This window comes from Trichechus manatus, unplaced genomic scaffold, assembly GCF_000243295.1.
Source record: "Trichechus manatus latirostris isolate Lorelei unplaced genomic scaffold, TriManLat1.0 scaffold00175, whole genome shotgun sequence".
Taxonomy (NCBI): domain Eukaryota; kingdom Metazoa; phylum Chordata; class Mammalia; order Sirenia; family Trichechidae; genus Trichechus; species Trichechus manatus.
In genome coordinates this window covers 573518-594425 of record NW_004444111.1, presented here as the reverse complement: position 1 = coordinate 594425, position 20908 = coordinate 573518, and the positions used below count along the sequence as shown (strand labels likewise).

Here is a 20908-nt window from a genome sequence, read left to right as displayed (position 1 = left end):
AACATAATCCAAGCATAACTCAGATCACTCACTCCCACCTGCCACAGCTCCCTTTCCCCCTCCCCACACCTACCATTTCCCTGCTTAAAGATGCTTAGGATCCTACTAGCTTAATTTTATCTCATAAAAGAAACAGTGTTATAAGCATAGCTAAGCAGGTGAGTATTTTTGAGGATTATGTTCATCTTTAGTAACTATTATTAAAAGAGAAGAAAAAGCTGTAAGATATATAGGCAGACAGTTGGGCATTTTGCCCATCCATCTGCCAATTTTCTCATGTTTCTCCAATTGTGATCATAGAAATTTTATAGGTATTAATTTCCAAAAACATCCAAAGAGTCATTACCTAGGTTAAATTATGTTCTTCTTGCTACAGTGTGCTTAGGTTTACTATTAATAAGTAATAATAAATTGATTTTTCTGGCAGTTGGATTCCCCAAGATTTTTTTAAAACAAATATCTTAATGTATTTGTATAAAACTGGTGCAAGAGCATCAGACCTTGTGTAGCTTCACAAGGGGGAGGCGAGAGAATCACCAGCTGATTCCTATGAGGTGGAGGTCAGACATACCTGTCTCCAACCTTTTTTACCAATTCTAACACCAGCCATCCCTCCCATGGCACTCTCTACTTCTTTGCTGGGTTCAATTGTTCGTTGTAATGACCACACAGTACTCACAGACCATGCTCACAGTTATGGGGTTTATTAGGAAAGTAACAGGTACAACTTAGGATCAGGAATGACTCAGGATACAGTTCTTTGGTCAGGACAGCTTCTCAGCTGTGCCCGTAGGCAGGCCTTTCTCTCGACCCCTTGGCCTGGCCTCTGCCTTTCTCAGTCAAGTGTTACAAAGCTCTTTAGTTCCACCAATAAGTGCCCATAGACACCCCTCTCGGCTGGTAAGTCTCAGGCCCAAAGGTGCTTAGCTCTCTCTCTCTGTGGGTCAGCAGCTCTACCAAGTGCCCAGAGGCAACCCACACTCCACCAGGAAGCCTCAGCCCAAAGGCACTGAGGTCTCTTGCTCTGTGGGTTGGCACACCCATTGTAGCCACCTTGCTCCATGGGCCCACTGTGCCATCTCATGCTGATCTCTTAGTTCTGCTGCCGCTGTTTCTCTACTGCCGTTTCTCGGCGTCCTGCACCATCTCTGGTATTGCAGCTCTCTCTCTGTCTCCTGAGTCTAGGAGGTGCTCAGCATAGGAACCCCAGGTCCAAAGGATGTACTCCACTCCTGGCTCTTTTTTCTTGATAGTAGTGAGGTCCCCTCCTCTCTGCTTCTGAGATTGGCTCCCTTTAAGCCTAGCAGGATGGCAAAACTGACCAATCCCCTCCTAGGGTTCCATAAGGTTATTTACATGGTCCCACCCCTGCAAGTATTCCATGCACTTAATTTATATTATTAGCAGGCTGTCCAATCCCCTTGGTAGGCCACAAGCACCTTATTTGCATAGTCCCACCCAATCATTTTGTGGGCATCACAAGACCATGCATGGCTAGAAGGGCCATATTTAAGGAATTTACTACGTCACAATTTGAATACAGCCAAACTCTTATTTTGTTGGAATGTAAATGGGCCAGTCCTTTGTGGAGTCTTGTAACCTTGCCAGGGAGTAAGACTTCCTGAGAACAAGTCAACATTCATATCTACAAAGAAATTAAGTCTTAATCTTACCCGATTCCTGAACCTGTCAACTTTCACATTCTACCCTTAAATGTGCAAACAAAGGGGACTTTACACACACACACACACACACACACACACACACACACACAGAGAATGTTTATATATACACAGACTGAGTTATATTTAATTTTTAATTTGAATGTTTCTCTTGCTTCAGATGAAAACATTAAATTATATGAATGGGCTTTATGTTTCCAGCAGTCATTCATGGTTTAGGGGAATCCCATTACAGGAGGGGTTTAGGGGAATCCCATTACAGGAGGGCTTATATCATAATTAGATTTTAACATAGTCTATAAGTCCTTCATATTTCTTTAGATATACTTCCATCATCATTTTATTTCCAATTTTAGTGTTATACTAGCACAGACCATCAATCCTCGGAGAGGTGAAGTAAGCCATTCCCTAAAGCAATCCATCATGGTTAAGTCAGTGAAGGCTGTATGATCTGGATTTTATCTTCTGCACATTGTCCTGCTAGGAACCACGTTCGAAGAATAGAGGGGCTCTTCTTACCTCAAATGTCTGAGAATTGTGTCATTTTTTCTTTCTCTCTTAATGGCCACGGGATGATAAAAGGACTTAAGATAAGCTGCCAATCACCATTAACCCCTTTCTTCCTGAACTTCCAGGTCAAAGAACAATCTAAAGTTGCTTTTTACTCTCACAATGAAGTCCTCCAAGCCCTCTCAGTTTCCCCAAACCACATTTTATAGATGTCACAGGTTTCAGTGGTGTGACTTGTCTTTGTTTGGTTGGTTTCCCTGGAGAAGTTTCATTTACAACCCGTAAACTATTAGAGTATATAGGATTCCCTATTTTTCCTACATTTGTTGCTAATAAAATTTAGAAGAATTTCTTCCATGAACAACTACCCCCTTTGCCATGAGACCAGAGGAACTGGATGGTGCCTGGCTACCATTACTGAACATTTTAATCAAAGATTCCATAGAAGAATCCTAATCAAAAGGGGAAAAAGGCAGAACAGAGTTTTAAATTCTCTTGGACTCTAGACTTCCTGGAGCCAGGAAGGTTGGATGAACCCCTGAAACTATTAAACCCTGAGATAATCTTTAAACCTTAAACCAAAAATATCCCCTGAAGTCTCCTTAAAACTACACAATATTTTAGCTTAGCTAGTTAAAAATATCTGCCTCGAGCATTATGCTCGTTTAAGCACTATCTATATGGGATCACCAGGAGCCCTGGTGGTGCAGTGGTTAAGTGCTCCACTGACAACTGAAAGGTTGACAGTTTAAACCCACAGCTGCTTTGTGAGAGAAAGATGTGGCAGTTTGCTTCTGTAAAGATTATAGCCTTGGAAACCCTATAGGGCAGTTCTACTCTGTTCTACAGGGTTGCTGTGAGTTCGAATCAACTCAACAGCAATAGGTTTTGTTTTTTGGTTTTATATGGGATCAGATTGATAACAGCAACTGGAAAGATTACATGGGAACCTTAGGGAGCAGTGAATTTATGTTAATATAGGAGGAACAAGTCAGAAAAGGAGGGTGAGAATGGTTAACACAACTCTGAAGGATGTAATCAGTGTCACTAAATGGTCCATGTAGAAACTGTTGAATTGGTGTATGTTTTGCTATGTATATTCTCAACAACAACAACAAAATAGATAAAATTGTATTTAAAAAAGAGAAGAGAAACTTCTAATTGTTAGATATTAAAATGTTTTTTAAAAATACTGTAATGCAGTTATCTAAAAATGTAGTAAAATGAAGTCAGTGGCCTATTCTACATACTCTTCGCATATCTGTAGTTTTAACACCTTTTTAATCCCATAATAATGGAATCAAATAATATAAAGTTGCTATTCTGGAAACACTGCAGGCTTGTCCTGGCTTGCTGAAACACCTCTTGGTTTTGTATGTTTTTCAAATATGAACACTTTTTGTATTGTTTAGAGATGCTTGTCAAGAATTTAGATTTTTTTTTAAAACTTGTCAAAAAGTGATATGTGCTATAGTCAATTTGCCTTCATTGTCCAAACTGAAAGCGTTAAAAAACAAGTACTCTAAAGAATGGTAAAAATATTTATCTGCTTGTTCTGATAATATTTATATTGTAACACTCAATGGCTTTTTAAAATTAGAATGCAAAAATATATGAAAAATCATTAAAATGCAAACCTGTTAAATTTTCTTTAAAATATTTATATAACTCTAAATAAATACACTCAGTTTGACATATGTCACTCTCCGTTTAGAGAAGGAAGACTACAAGACAGAGATTTTAGTGGAGATCATGAGCCTCTCCAGTAGAAGTCCCCTAAGAAACCGATTTCTGAATTTGAATGTCACAATTATGTTACTTATTTTGGGAGTAGGGGGAGAAGAGACATTGCCTGACTTTGAGTTTAAAAAAAAAAAAAAAAAGGAGGAACTTTGCCTTTTTTTTCCAGCTAGTTTAGGAGCCAGGTACATTGCCACCTTATTATTTACTAGAATATGCCATTGGACACTTATTCAGAAAGGCCTAGCCACCATTAATGAAATCTCTTTTCAGCTGTTTGCTTTCCAGCTGTGTACATAAAAATTAAAGTTAATAGCCAAAGGTAAAATAGATGAAAGAGAAATTTAAGATTAAGAGGTGTGTGACTTTGGAGTACCAAACTGGCATCTGTTAAACTCCAGGACTCCAAAGTCCTCACGGTCGATGTTAGTTAAGAAGAGGATGCAAGAAACTGGGTGATGAAGCTGATTTCAAGGACTGAAATTAAAAGGGTGGAGCAAGAAGCAAGGTACAGGACAAAGGCTGCTGGGAACCTATCCACCCTGGCCAGAATTTAGGGTGATACTTTAGTAGCTAGTTGAGAAATCATACTCAAAGCACAAAAAGCACATCCAGGCAAATCTAGTAATCACTTTTTTTGTTGTTGGCTAATTTAAATACCTAAATTAGTGTTCAGATTTTACTTTACCAAAATCCTTATTAAGTCACAGTTTTCGCTCAATGTTTGTTGATGGTCTTGACTACCAGCCACATCATTCCTGAGAGCATTCAAGTCTAAATTCAGACTGAGAAGTTTAGGAAGCTACATACCAATCCATTCCTGCAGAGCTCATTTTGTTCTTCTTGACGAGTGGCGAGGGGGAAACGTTTCTCAACATCGTTGACAGCATCTTTTAAGTCCTAGTAAAAGTGGCCGGAATTAAATGAACTATGGCAAATGCCCTTTCACCCCTGGACCCTGAGTTGATGAGGCCCTCTGGCAGTCTAGGGTGGGAAGTCTTTCAGTGCTATGGCCTGTGTTGTACCATGCTTTGGCTTAGAGAAAGGAAATTTCCAAATGAGCACCTTAAATGGAGTTTTAAAAGCTGTGTTTTTTAAATGCCTCCTGCCCTGCCCCCACCTTGTGTGTGTGTGTGTGTGTGTGTGTGTGTGTGTGTGTGTGTGTGTGTGAGAGAGAGAGAGATACAGAGAGACAGAGAGAGATAGGAGATACTGAAAGGAGATGATATCAAATATTTTCTAAAGCAGCACTGCCCAATAGAAATATAATGTGAGCCATATATGTAATTAAAAAAATTTTAGTAGCCACATTAAAAAAAGTAGAAAGAAACAGGTGAAAGTAATTTAATATATTTTATTTAATGCAGTACACCACAATATTGTTTCAAAATATTAACAATATCAAAAGTTACTGAGCTGTTTCACATGAATTTTTGTATTACATCTTTGAAATCTGGTGGTATTTTACACTTACAGCACATCACAATTCAGACTAGCCTCGTTTCAACTGCTTGGTAGCCACATGTGGCTGGTGACTCTTACATTAGACAGTGCAGTTTTAAAGCGCGTTTCCCTCTTAGCACAGCAGTATCCCACTTGAGACACCTAGCTTCTGCTGTTTCAGCCCTCAATCTGAATATATTTCCCTTTACATAGTAAATACATATGTATAAATATTTTAATCTAGATTCTAACACACACACACAGAACAGCTAACATCTGGGCTTCAATGACCTATCCAGATTTCCTTCTAAGTAAACCTGAAAAACAAAATATGTTCTCTCTAGACTGCATTCTGAAGGAGCATGGGTGCCTATTATCTGAGCATTAACTGGTTACTGTAATCAGTGTTGTCAGAGCTGCTGAATCATTGCCATGCATGGCCCTTCTGCCCATGGTGATTGTTTGACGGAATGCCAATACGACTGCCTACAGCTTCTGAAAAGCTGACCTTGTAATAACATCCACATTCTTTTGGTTGCTTTTGCTGACACACTCTCAACTCTAAAAACTGTTTTCAAAACAAAAGTATAACGAAGTATTGAGGTTCTAAAAGCAATTGTATTTCAGTTCATTAAATTAAATCTGAGTGTGTCAAGGAGGGCAAAACAGCAAGAGAGTGAATATACAGAGGGACCCATCCTTGAAAGGTGACGTTGGAGCTACAGGCCTATAAAACTTGATGACAGTCTTAGACACCATGGGCATCTGAATGAAACAAGCCTGTCATGGGATCTGTTTTAAACTTTCTGGAGATCCTTTATTAGTTTTGTATGACTGCTGATCTGCCTGAAATTCTATGTCTCAGAAATTGCAAAATTTATTGTCCATGCTTAAAATACCTTCTTTAGGTTATGCTTCTAAACAAGAAATATAAGATGCTCTTCATTAATTAATATGTGCTAATCCACTATTAAATACTTAAAATGGGGATCAAATTAGCCAGTATCTAGTAGATTCTCCTCTAGCAGTTGGAGAAGATGGTCATTCACACATTACTCATCTCTGCACATAAAACTCAATATATGTGTTCCAGCCAACAGCAGGTACTGCTGGCCCTGCCTTTGATTAGGGTACGTGTTTTTAAAATCTTCCCTTTTCCTGGGGATAGATCTAGATCTTTGTGTCTAACTCAATTCCCTGTTCCTTCTTTCTGTTGCTTTTAATCCCATAGTCTAATTCACACTGACAGTAAAATAACACATAATAGCCACAGTCTGTTTTGCTGATTTTAGTGAGATTAAAGATGCGTTTTACATCAGTGAAAGTTTTCAGAATGAACGAACATTCAGCTGGTTGTTTTGTCAGTTTGTAACCTCTAGAGGGCGATCAAGCTTCCTCTCATATGTTCCTACTCTCTCTACCTCTGTGAGGAGTTGCAATAGAGATAAGTCAAGTGCAAAGTTTATTGTCCATGAGATAAGGGACGTAAATAAAATGATATCTTTGAAGAATTCGAAAATTTGGCAACCTCCAAACCATGCCGACATGTTTTGTTTGGCCTACCCAGTGTTTTAAAATAAATTTGAGGCAACGTTTATACATTGGAAGATTTCGTGTAAAAATCTGAATTACCACGTGAACTTGAAAATAGGAAGATGTGGCTACACTGGATTCTTACTTTCATGTGACACAGTCAGAAGGAGCTGCTGTCTTTAAACAGGTCACAGATTGTAAAAAACAAAGTTGGGGGGCAGTGTCTGAACTCCTCTATCTTCACAAGGGGGAAGGAGAATCAAGATCAACAGCCCAAGGCTGATTCCTATGAGGCGGAGGTCAGACATGCCTCCCCTCTCGGCCATCTTTACCAATTCTGATACTAGCCGTCCCTCCTATGGCTCTTTCTACTTCTCTGCTGGGTTCGATAATTCATTGCAATGGCCACACAGAACTCACAGACAATACTCACGATTATGAGGTATATTAGAGAAGTAACAGTTACAATTCAGGCTCAGGAACACTCAGGATACAGTTCTTCCATCAGGATAGCCCCTTCCCAGCCATGCGGGCCTCTCCCTGGCCCTAGGCCTCTGCCAAAACGCACTCAGCTTGCTCTCTCCGTGGGCCGGGAAGCCCACCACACCATCTTCTGCTGCCACTTCTCGCTGCCTTCAGTGTTACAGCTCTCTCTTTCTCTGTCTCCTCGTTCCAGGAGTTTCTCAGCGCAGGGATCCTGGGTCCAAAAGATGTGCTGGCTCCTGGCTATTCTTCCTTGGTGGTCGTGGGATCCTCTCTTTCCCACCTCTGGGATGGCTCATTTTAAGCCCAGTGGGCTGGCAAAAACTCACCGGTTGACTTGGTGGAACACAATTACCCTATCTGCACAGTCCCACCCAAGTGATTGGGTGGGAGTTACAAGATCATGGCAAGAAAGGACACACAAAAATGATCCATAGCACTGCACACACTCTTCATTTCAACTCCATCACTATCACCCTCTATTGTTTTTCCGACACTGAGACCAAGTATAATTTAGCACTTAATATCAGGCTTGCATCATTGTTTTCTTAGTGTTAAAAACTATTTCTCTGTACTCAACTCTGTTATCAAAAGTGGTAAAAAGAAAAACCAAACAAACCACTTATAATTTCATGGAACATGAGAGAGGGCATATTTCTTTGAAGCAGTAGAAAATATCCATAAGGGTAAAATATGCAAGCACAATGTGCCTGGGTCTCCTTACTGTCAGCCGTGCATCTTAACCATTTATGTTAAATGATGGCCCTATGAACCTTGGAGTTTTCCAGAATTCATTAAGAGTTTCTGCCAAATACCAGCTTGTTGAGACTGCAACACATATGTTAATTAATAAATGCTAATCTACTATTAAATACTTGCACAAACACCTCAACTTTATTGAGGCAAAAGCCCTCTTTCCCCCTTTTCCCCTTGGAGCCCATTCGCATTAATTCAGCTTTCCCCACTAAGTGCTAAAATCTGGAGGGCTGAGATGAGGCCTAGAGTAAACGTTCCAGGAAAGACATTTCTCAAGTGTTTGTTCTAGGCCTTAGGCAACGAGTCCCTGCAACTACTTGTCATCTAGCCTCCTGATAGTAGTGTAACCCCTTGGTAATAACCACTCCCACACATGGGTCCCTGGGTGGCACAAACGATTAAGTGCTTAACTACTAGCCAAAAGGTTGGTGGTTCAAACCTTCCCTAGAGGGACTTCAGAAGACAGGCCTGGCAATCTGCTTCCGAAAGGTCCCAGCCTTGAAAACCCTATCAAGCAGTTCTACTCTGCACACATGGGGTTGCCATGAGTTAGAATCAACTTGACAGGCACTAACAACAACAACATGGCTATGGCAGGTAGCTGATCAGAGATTGGCAGATCTTGAGTCCCAATCCAAATACCATCTCTCATTTGTGACCACTAACTGTTGTTATTAGTTGCTGTTGAGTCAGCTGTGACTCATGGGGACCTCAAGTATAGCAGAACGAAATGTTGCCCAGTCCTGTACCATCTTCATGATCAGAGTATGTCTGTTTCCATTGTTGTGACTATTGTGTCAATCCATCTCATGGAGGGTTTCTCTCATTTTCACTGACCCTCTACTTTACCAAACATGTTGTCCTTTACCAGTGATTGTTCTTTCCTGATATGTGTGTAACTACCAAGAAATATCTCTCATGACTAACTACACAAAGATTGCAGCATGAGCATATGAAGAGCAAAATATCAATCTTTGTACTCAACATAAAAAAAAAGTACCATTGCTGTTGAGTCGATTCCAACTCATAGCAACTCTATAGGACAGAGTAGAACTGCCCCATGGGGTTTCTAAGGAGCAGCTGGTGAATTTGAACTGCTGACCTTTTGGTTAGCAGCCAAGCTCTTCACCACTGCACCACCAGGGCTCCTGTACTCAACATAGTGGGGGAAAACATATCTGCATGCAGCTTGTACTCACAGAGGAAATGTAGAACTGAAATTTGGATTTGTGTCGGATAAACAAATTCCAACGAACATCTGATTTTCTGACTTACACCATGGCTTTTTGACCTCAAAAAGAAGTGATAATATAAATATTAGTAATCATAGTTAGCATCTGTTGAATTTACTGTGTGTCGAGCACTCTTCTAAGTGATCTCCTTCAATCTCTAAAACAATTTTGTGAGGTAGGACTTGTTATTCTAATTGTAGAGGTGTGGAGAATCGGACTCGGGGTGGTTAAGTAACTTACCCCCTATCACATACAATGGAAATCTGTAATGAGATGAGATTTACCTGTGGCTCTGTTCAACCTCAGAGACTTCACTCAACCTTCTCCCTTCTAGGGCGATGGTTCTCAAAGTACAGTCCCCACAACACTCTCAGGAGGTCCTTGAGGTCAAAACTATTTTAATATAATTCCAATATATTATTTGCCTTTTTTACCATGCTAGCATTTGCACTGATTGCACGAAAATATTTATATGTAAAACTGCTGGAGCCTTATTACAAACCAAATTGTATTGGTAGTCGTTATATTCACTGACATGCACTTGCAGTAAAAAACAACCACCATTTTATTAAATCATTAACATTTAGTACATCTCTTTTTAATATTTTGTGTGAAGAAATGAAAAGTATGCATAAAGCACTTTTGAAACATATTGTAGTATGATGGTTGCTTCCAAGTCTAATTGCTTGGGGTACAAGCTGAACTAGCTACTTCTTTGACGGAGCAGCATTTTTACTTGAAAGAACAACTGACAGACAAACTATACTTATTCTGACTTGAGTATTTGGCAAACATTTTCTTGAAAATAAACCAGCTGAGCCTGTCACTTCAGAGAAAACAGCCAACAGTATTTCTGACAAGGATAAAATTTGAATTTTCAAGTAAGAGTTCAAATTTTGGAAAGCTTTGCATCTACCAATATGATCTTGACAGCTTTCTAATACCTAAAAAACTTTTCTGATGAGATTGATGGTGATACTGTGTTGTTAGGTGCTGTCAAGTAGTTTCCGATTCATAGAGACCCTAGGTGCAACAAAATGAAACACTACCCCGTCCTGCGCCATCCTCACAATCGTTGTTATGCTTGAGCTCATTGTTGCAGCCACTGTGTCAATCCATCTCATCAAGGGTCTTCCTCTTTTCGCTGACCCTCTACTTTACCAAGCACAATGTCCTTCTCCAGGGACTGATCCCTCTTGATAACATGTTCAGAGTATATGAGGTATAGTCTTGCCATCCTTGCTTCTAAGGAGCATTCTGGTTGTACTTCTTCCAAGACAGACTTGTTCGTTCTTCTGGCAGTCCATGGTATATTCAGTAGTCTTCCCAACACCACAATTCTAAGGCATCAATTCTTCTTCGATCTTCCGTATTCATTGTCCAGCTTTCGCGTGCATATGAGGCAATTGAAACGTCAGGCACACCTTAGTCTTCAAGGTGACATCTTCGCTTTTTAACACTTTGAAGAGGTCTTTTACAGCAGAGTTGCCCAATGCTAAGCATCATTTGATTTCTTGACTGCTGCTTCCAAGGGTGTTGATTGTGGATCCAAGTAAACTGAAATCCTTGACAACTTCAAATCTTTATTCTGTTTATCACGATGTTGCTTATTGGTCCAGTTGTGAGGATTTTTGTTTTCTTTATGTTGAGGTGTAATCCATACTGAAGGCTGTAGTCTTTGATCTTCATCAGTAAATGCTTCAAGTCCTCTTTACTTTCAGCAAGCAGGGTTGTGTCATCTGCATAACAAAGGTTGTTAATGAGTCTTCCTCCAATCCTGATGCCCCATTCTTCTTCATATAGTCCAGCTTCTTGGATTATTTACTCAGCATACAGATTGAATAAGTATAGTGAAAGGATACAACCCTGAGACACACCTTTCCTGACTTTAAACCACACAGTATCCCCTTGTTCTGTTGGAACAACTGCCTCGTGATCTATGTACAGATTCCTCATGAGCACAATTAAGTGTCCTGGATGGTGATATTAGAAAATATGATTTTTTTATTGAAAATTAAATGTGTCAACATTTGGAAGATATACATAACTTAGTGAACCAGCATTTTCCAAATGACCAGTTTATGATGCTATAAAATCATACATGGATAAAAAAATCCATTCAAAGTATAAGACAGACCAATGGATTTTAATGTAATAGAGTACACAGTGTTCATTGATAACGGTTTCAGGTTCCACCTTGCAGTTGAATTTCCATGACCTACCAAAGAAGAATATCCACAGTCATCTGAAAGGCTATGAAAATACTCCTGCCTTTTCCAATGACATTTCTGTTTGGGTCAGGAGTTTCCTTATATACTTCAATCAAAACAAGAAATTGCAGTGCAAAGCCGTTACGAAAATCCAGCTATCTTCTATTAAGCCAAACATTAAAGATATTTCAAAAAATGTGAAACCATGCCATGCTTCTCACTAATGTTCTTGTTTTGGAAAATATTGCTTTTTTTATTAACAATATTTATGTTAACATTTAATTGGCTTATTATTGTTACTTAAAATGAACTTATGAATAAATATGTTTTTAATTTCTAAGTTTTAATTTTTATTATGGTAGATACTAAGAGATACAACAAACATAAACTTAAGCTCTTTGGGGTCTTCAGATCAAGAAGTTTAAGAAACACTCATGTAGGGTAGTGTAGTATCACTTTTTTTTTTTTTTAACCCCAATGTGGCCTGGCAATTTAATGATACCTAATTGAATGATATAGCCCTGGTGATATAGTGATTAAGAGCTCGCCTGCAGTTTGGCAGTTTGAATCCACCAGCTGCTCCTTGGAAGCCCTAGGGGGCAGTTCTACTGTGTCCTTTAGGGTTGCTATGAGTTGATGGCAGTGGGTTTGGTTTTAATTAAATGATATCTCTTTTATTGTCTTTTTTTTTTAAAGGCACACCGCCAGTCTGAGTCAGATGAGAACAATAAGTCAAGCTCTCATTAGCCTTCAGGTGGCTACTAAGGCAGATGGTATATGCAAGGCCACCAGCTGAGGTTGAAAAACACCACTGAATGGGGAAGGCCTTAATGTTCCTTCCCAGAATTAGATGCTTTTGTCTCATTTTATGGAGCCCTGGTGACACAATGGTTAAGAGCTTGACTGCCAACCAAAAGGTTGGCAGTTCAAATCCACCAACTGCTCCTTGGAAGCCCTACGGGGACAGTTCTGCTCTGACCTATAGGGTCGCTGTGTATCAGAATCGACTCAAAGGCAATGGATTTGGTTTGGGTTTTGATCTCTTTATAAACTTCCAGAAAAAGCATTTCTTTGTCTAAGAAAACAGCCACTCATTTTTCATATAAATATTTGTTCTGGGTAAACAACATATACGTTGCAAACAACAAAAAAAAAGTAAGATTTGTTTCTAAAAATCTGGTTGCCGTGCCAATTTGTCATTGAAACTGTGTCCAAATAACTGCTACATTTGCATATGTGTTGTTTTATAAGAGCAGATTTATGGTTGGATTTTGTGCATATTAAGAGAAAAATAATGTACAAAAAGTATGTGGAATTCCTCGTGTTTAGTACAAATTTAGGAAGTAGATGTATTGTAGGAGGTATGGTACTCTGCATGCAAACGTTTGCGCCTCTACCTATCCATGCCCTTTTTAATGTTGAGTGGTACAAATGGTTAAGCACTGGACTAGTAGCTGAAAAGTTGGCAGTTCGAAACTACCCAGAGGTGCCTCAGAAGACAGGCCTGGCAATCTGCTCCAGAAAGGTCACAGCCTTGAAAACTCCATGGAGCAGTTCTACTCTGTACCAGTGGGATATACATGAGTCGGAGTGGACTTGATGACAACTAACATCAGCAAAAATGTAGCTGGTAAAGGTCATATGAAATATATCTTTTTAATTTTAGTTTTTTTTGTATATCCAGTTTCATGAGTTATTTCTTTCTTTGTTTCTTTACTTGCTTGCTTTCTCCCCACCACCCCTGTTTTTCTCCTTCCTTCCCTCCATTTCTTTCTTCTTTTGTTCTTTCTGTTTTAATCTTTACATCATGGTAAAATCAAACAGGTGCAGTTATACCAAATCACATTGTATCATTAGTCTCTTGTAAGTGGGCAGTGGACTTTTCTACCAATAAATTAACGTAAAATATGAGCAAGATACAGTTGGTCCTATATTACCAGGGAGATTTCACTTGCATGTGGCTAGTTAAAAATTTGTATTTTCAAAAATTAATTAGACTCATCTTTTACACATTTGACTTAGCCTTCAAAATTCATTCTAATTCTCTTTTGGTCAGTTTGGCAGGCGTAACAAGATACATGAGACAAAAAGCTGAGCTTGGATAAACATTTTTTTCTTGGTCAGCAAAAATATGTTAATCTTTCTGCCTTGCTTTGAATTGGCTTGAACGTAGAGAGTTTAAAGTTCTGGTGAGGTCGTCAGTATGGACTGGTGTTTGCTTGTACTGCGTTTTAGTTGTTTGTTGTCCTGCTTATAGTCATGGAAAGAGATTTTCGTCTAAATCTATCTTGGGATACATTAAGTTTAATGCTTATTTGTGTAAGTAAATGAGACTCTCTTGTTGGTTTCATAATTGTATTTTTTAAAAAGATACAAAATGAGATAATCGCTCTCTTTAAAAGTATATTCCGAGAAAATGCCTTCAATTTTCTGACATTTTGGGAGTCTTGGGCTTTGTACAGTAGATTTTTGTAAGAAATTATTGTTTTAGGTGAAAGTTTACAGTGCAAATTAGTTTTTCTTTAAAAGGTTTTATTCACAAATTGTTTCGTGATATTGGTTGCAATTCCCGAAATGTGTCAGTACTCTCCCCCTTAACCTTTCCACCCTGGGTTCTCTGTGTCCATTTGTCCAGTTTTCCTGTCACTTCCTGCCTTCTAGTCTTTGCTTTTGGGCAGGCATTGCCCATTTGGTCTCGTATCCTTGATTGAACTAACAAGCACATTCCTCACATGTGTTATTGCTTGTTTTATAAGTCTGTCTAATCTTTGGCTGAAAGGTGGACTTCAGGAGTGGCTTCAGTTCTGAGTTAGCAGGGTGTCTGGGGGCCATAGTCTCGGGGGTTCCTCCAGTCTCTGTCAGATCAGTAAGTCTGGTCTTTTTCTGTGAATTTGAATTTGTTCTACATTTTTTCCCGTTCTGCCTGGAACCCTCTATTATGACCCCTGTCAGAACAGTAGGTGATGGTAGCCAGGCACCGTCCATCTAGTTCTTCTGGGCTTAGGCTGGTGGAGGCTGTGGTTCATGTGGTCCATCTGTCCTTTGGACTAATATTTTCCTTGTGTCTTTGTCTTTCTTCATTCTCCTTTGCTCTGAATGTGATAGGACCAGTAGATTGATCTTAGATGGCTGCTCACAAGCTTTTAAGACCCCAGATGCTACTCACCAAAGTAGGATGTAGAACATATTCTTTATGAGCTATGTTATGCCAGTTGACTTAGATGTCCACTGAGACCATGATCCCCGGCCCTCAGCCCCAGCTGCTCGGTCCCTCAAAGTGTTTGGATGTGTCTAGGAAGCTTCTGTGACTTTGTCTTGGTCAAGTTGTGCTGACTTCCCCTATATCGTGTGTTGTCTTTCCCTTCACCGAAGTTAATACTTGTCTGCTATCTAATTAGTGATTTCTTCTCCCCGCTGCTCTCCTCCCTTGTAACCATCAAAGATTGTTTTTTTCTGTGTCAACCTTTTCTTGGGTTTTTATAATAGTGGTCTTATACAATATTTGTCATTTTGTGAGTGACTTATTTCACTCAGCGTAATGCCCTCCAGATTCATCCCTGTGAGATATTTCGAGGATTCATCATTGTTCTTTATCGTTGCCTACTATTCCATTGTGTGTATGTACCATAATTTGTTCAGTAGATTTTTTTATAACAAAATAAGCTCTACTATAAAAATAAAATGTTGACCTGCTGTCTTACCCTGAAATGTATCGTATATGTGTTCTGTGCAAATGTGTATATGAATCACAGGAACAAAATAAGCATTCATTATCCTTTAAGTAGCAAGTTGGATAAAAACAATCTCATAGCCAATAAAGAGGAAATATTTATGCTGGATATGTATTTATCACTAGTAATAGGACACAAAAAGTAAAAAAAAGTTTGAAACAAAATTGTACATAGCTTATAATCTCTCAACTTCATTTAGATTTTAATTGAGAGATTATAAACTATGTGCAGTTTATATATAATGTATATATATAATTGGAAGTACATGTATAAATTCTTCAGAGGGATTGCGTCCAGGGGTGGAACGTGGGTGATACTAATTTTCTTCATAATTTATTGTATTTTCCACATTTCTTAAAAAGAATGTTACTTTGGTTAAAAATAACCAAAAACTTGAAAAACTCTGTATGTGTCCAGCCATCTCTTGATCCATGTTTAAGTTAAACTTACTCTTGTTTTCCTATAAGTACTAGCATTCAAGCTAATTCTAAAATACTTCTTATTTAAAAAAAGAAAAAAAAAATGATGGGCACATAACAGTTCTTAGTGATTCAGGTCCTCTGCTGAGGTTGCCCAGTGTGGTGCAAGTCATCAAACTTCTCTGGGGGAAATGTCCTTTTAAAATGCAAATATTATCCAAGTAAGCAACTACCTTAAAGTAAGATGCAACAGAAAGAAACACAAAGGCAGCCCCTCAGAAAAAAATACTTGTACATTCTATCTACCTTCTTACTTCTCAGCACCTTTAAAACAGTTGAGTGATTACCCAGCTGAACTGATGTTGACAGCCAAGTCACTATATTTTTTTCTAAAGAGGTCCTGTGTGTCAGCAGGCCCTGGCTTTATGATGTAAAAGCTTCCACATTCACTTTTGTATGTGTACCTCCTTTTAATAGATATTTTGTCCAAATGTTGCTCCTCTCTCTGCTTTATCTCACTTTAACTTAAGTGAGGAAGTATGATTTTTTTTATCCTTGACTACTGATGAAATATCAAGAGTTAAACCGAATTCTCTGCTACTGTCTCATATTTGCTTGAACATCCTCTTGCTGTCTTGTTATGTGTTAGAGGGAGTAAGTATTAAAGTAGGCAACTGAAAATGGAGTCATGGCAGAGGCTCTACATTCTCACAAGGTACCGGGATTCTTAGAGGAATTGTGAGGTACAGCCCATGTTTCTGCAGTCATTGGGCTATGATTTGGTGGAACGAAATTTTAGATGCCCAACTCCCTCTGAGATTAGATAAATTCCTCTGTTCATTTGGCTAAAGACTTAAAAACTTCTCAGAAATGAGGTGGCCACACAGCACAGGCACAGATGCAGCCAATCTCAACAGTGCCTCACTTCGTGTCCAGAATCCCTGGTGGGAGCCTCCATCTGACTGGGTGATGCTGTCGTTCTCTTCCGTCATGGCACCTCAATGGAGCTAAATTCTCACTGTGCCACAGCCCCTTATCCTAGGGTCTTAAAGTACCAATCTATACCCTTAATAGGAAATATGTACAGACAACCAAGACCTTCTGGTTCTCAGGCTAAACTACGTCAACACGAACAAATTCTTGGAAGAGAGAGGGTGCCCAGGTGTCCCTGAGCACTAATTCTGTCTCCAGCTTTAAAGGTCCATATTGGCCTGTTTCACAGCAGTCCTCTCCCTGACTCTGACCTAATATCGTCCCACCTGGGGGTAATTCTGAGTTTAGTCCAAGGGCCATGATCCCAAATCCATTTTACTGTAGTTTACCAAGCCATGTTGACGTTCTTGGGCCAGTAAGTAATAATCTGATGAGGTTATTTAGATACATTCATATCACAGCTCTGTGTAGGAAATGAGTGAGTAAGCTCTGAGTTTCATGTTGGCCAATTGTTCCACCATCAATCATTTATTCTAACAAACAGTTAGTATGGATCATGAGTCCTCATGAAAGATGATCTGCTAAAGATGATGAAGAAATAAACACAATAGTCCCTGCCCTCATGTTGCACATATTCTTGTGAAGGGATAAAAAAATTGATGGTAATTTTACTTAGCAGCATATATTAAAATAAAGGACCTCAAAGGGTGGTGTGGAAACACCAAGGGCTGGGATTCGGTGGGGGTTCAAGAAGAGAGCTGAGAGGTGGGGGAATGTCTTAGTTATCTAGTGCTGCTGTAACAGAAATACCACAAGTGGGTGGCTTTAAGAAACAAATTTATTTCCTCATAGTTTAGAAAGCTAGAAGTCTGATTCAGGGTGCCGGCTGTAGGGGAAGGCTTTCTCTCTCAGTCAGCTCAGAGGAAGGTCCTTGTCTCTTTGAGCTTCTGTTCCTGGAGGAGCTTCACGTTGCTTGGCAGCTCTCTTCACCCATTTCTGCTTCCTAATTTTCTTGTGTAATCTCTTTTATATCTCAAAAGAGATTGACTCAAGACACACCCTACACTAATCCTGCCTCATTAGCATAACAAAGACAACCCATTCCCAAATAGGATTATAACCACAGCCATAGAGATTAGGATTTACAGCACATATTTTGGAGGAACACAGTTTGATCCATAAGAGGGAAGGAAGTCAAGGGACACTTTTCAGTGTACTGTATAGAGTTGGAGGAAGCTTCAGAAGAGGGCTTGGGCTTACTTTGTGCAGCTTTGAATTGGGCAGTTCCAGAGGTCTGGATGGGACCTGTGGTAAAATTATAGAGTAGTGTTAGGACTGAGAAGGACTTAAATAGTCTAGGCCATGGTTTCTCAGCCTTGACACTGTTGACATTTTGGACTGGATAATTATTTTTTGAGGGAAGTTGTCCTGTGCCCAGTAGGCTGTTGAGCAGTATCTCTAGGCTCTGCATTCTAGATGCCAGTTGCACCTATCCCTTGCTCCTAGTTTTCCACAAAATCAGTTGGTAGTGACCACTTATTCTATCTTTCTGTAATCAACACGTGTGTTTTACCAAATCCCACTACCACAAATGATCACCAAGGCTCTCTATTAAAATTCATACTGTTAGTGTGAAGGCCACTACCTTTTTCTGGTGGCCCATTCCATTTTTGTGTGCTCTAATTTGAGTGAGGAGAGATTCTCTTATTAAGCAAAATTCCCCCCAACTTATTAAGCTAAAGTCCCTCCTGCAACTTCCCCCCAACCTGTATGCCTAATATACCAAAACCAAACCTGTTGCCGTTGAGTTGATTCCAACTCATAGCAATCCTATAGAACAGAGTAGAACTGCCCCATAGGGTTTCCAAGGAGCCCCTGGTGGATTCGAACTGTCGACCTTTTGGTTAGCAGCCATCACTCTTAACCACTATGCCACCAGGGTTTCCATGCCTAATATATGGCACGCAAAATGAACAAAATACTTCCTTCTCTTGTGGTCCTCCATTCCACACCAAGACACTGACTCCTAAATCCAACCCAGACCCTGACTGGAAACTTTTCAGGGAGCTACGTGAAGGAGACAGTATATTTATTTTATTCTATGAGACTAAATTTTAATATCTTGTCATGTGTTAGCTGACCTAGAATTTAAGTTAGCTGACCTAGAATTTAAGAATTTAAAGAGAGAAAAGTGTTTGTATTTTGCTCCAATTTTCATGTGAGCATTTTGTTCTGCAGGTGTCCAATAGGCTGCAGCAAGAGTAGAGAGTAGGATTGATGGCTTTAATTCCGTGGCAATTTGGGAGGCCGCCACCCTCAGGCTCAGGAGTAGAAAGAATTATTGATATTCAGTGCCGCATAAAGTCATACCCTAGAGCAGCTGTGGGAGACAGAAGCCAGCAGGGATAGGGATGGTGCTGCCTCCAAATTAGACAACTGCTTTTGATCATGGCCTGTGAGACACAGGCTGAAATAGGTGACCCTTTTTGGTGGAGAAAGAATAACAAAAACTAAAGCAGGCTTACAATCAGGGTATTACCCACGTTGCAACTTTTTTTGGAGCCAGAGATCCCAGTTAAGGTACACAGCCTGGGCCACCTTGTTGGGTAGTCTCCTTCCTAGTCCATTGCAGTCTGAGGGTGACCCAGGGACCTAGGTAAAAACAAACATTCCAAGCATCCTTCCTAAGATTGCCGAGTAGAGGGGCAACAACCAAGGGCAAGGTCTTCAGAGGTCACCAGGACAATACTAATGGATTTCTTGAGAAACTCTATCTTTCCAGATATAGCTGGATGTACATTTATCTGTGTGTGTTCACTTATAATCATTTTATTATATATATGTGTATATATATAAACCTGTTGCCGTCAAGTCGATTCCGACTCATAGTGACCCGATAGGACAGAGTAGAACTGCTCCCTAGGGTTTCCAAGGAATGGTTGATGGATTCGAACTGCTGACCTTTTGCTTAGCACCCCAGCTCTTAACCACTGTGCCACCACAGCTTCTTATTATATATGTATAGATAGCCTTATATGAAAGTATGCTCAAGCTTAAAACATTAGAAGAAATATTCATCTAAGGCTCTGACCTCAACTGTAATTTCCTTGGCTTTAGTAAGAATTATGGTGGTATAATATACCAGAAAATTACCTACTTGGAACACACAGAAGATTGCATGTTTTCCCATTTCTGGGTTTATAATCAGCTAAAATGCAGAACTATGCCAGGAGCCCAGGGTTCCAGGCCACTCTCTGTTACTAACTAGCTGCTTAATCTTAATCACTTCACCCCTCCGGGCCTCACAATCCTCATCTGGGAAATATTTATTCTAAATATTTCTTATAGTAAATGAAAACCAAGGATCTGAGTTGGGTATTAAAAGTTATTCATAGTCTATGAGAGTATATTTGTAAAATACCATATGCTCTAGATCTGCTAAATCTGTCTTCCTGTTTCTGTGATAAGCATGTAAGCACGAACTGCTTAGCTAAATAGAAGTGTATTTTCTCATTGCAGATTAATAGGATTTACCAGTCCCTGGATGAAGTGCTTGGGAAGTCCTTAAATGCCATAATCAGCTGCCATTTCAAAGAAAGGAAAATAGATGGTTCTGGAAAGTTCATGCTGTTTCTTCACTGAATTTTAGGTGAGTGTATTTGACAAAGAGAATTTAAGTGGGCATTAAACTCTTCCCGTTTAGGTGCTTCTCTCCTTTGTATGAAGAAGAAACAAAAGGGGATTAAATATTATCAATGCCTTCCAGTTGTGTACTTTTAGTGAGGTGCCAGACAGTGGAAGACTTAGTTTCTGTTCCTTTGGTTTTTTATTTTTATTATCAGAAGCCAAACTAAACTGTGAAGTGTGAGATACAGAGTTGGCCCTGACATCTCTTCCCAGTTTCTAGAAAGCAAATGCCATAATACTTTGTTCTATCCTAAGGCCATCTAATTTTTTAAGTATATCAAACATATTTAATTCAAGAGTAATAAGATATAATGAGACAAAACCATGCTTTAATGATGTAAACTAAAGGAAAATCTGATGGTAGTAATGGTAGTTTAATCATTAACAAGTCTGTTTGTGAGATAAGGGTAACATTCCAGAAGCTGCCCATTGGAAGGTTTAGTATATTGCTTGAATTAAAAATACAGCATGATTTAGGTTAGATGGGCTAAGTTTTTAACCTGCTGGGTACTATAAAGCAAATAAACACATTGAGCTTTGTTTTGCCTG

At 39.4% G+C, this 20908-nt stretch overlaps 1 protein-coding gene across 2 annotated transcripts in view; it reads left to right on the top strand.

Annotated features, from left to right (window-relative positions):
- The window catches only part of DTNA (dystrobrevin alpha), a 446516-nt gene that overhangs the window by 167079 nt on the left and 258529 nt on the right, over positions 1–20908 (top strand). For both annotated transcript variants that reach the window (XM_004386882.1, XM_004386880.1), the window contains exon 2: positions 20192–20321. The gene's annotated coding sequence lies outside the window, so the exon portion shown is untranslated. The remainder of the gene's footprint in view (positions 1–20191; positions 20322–20908) is intronic.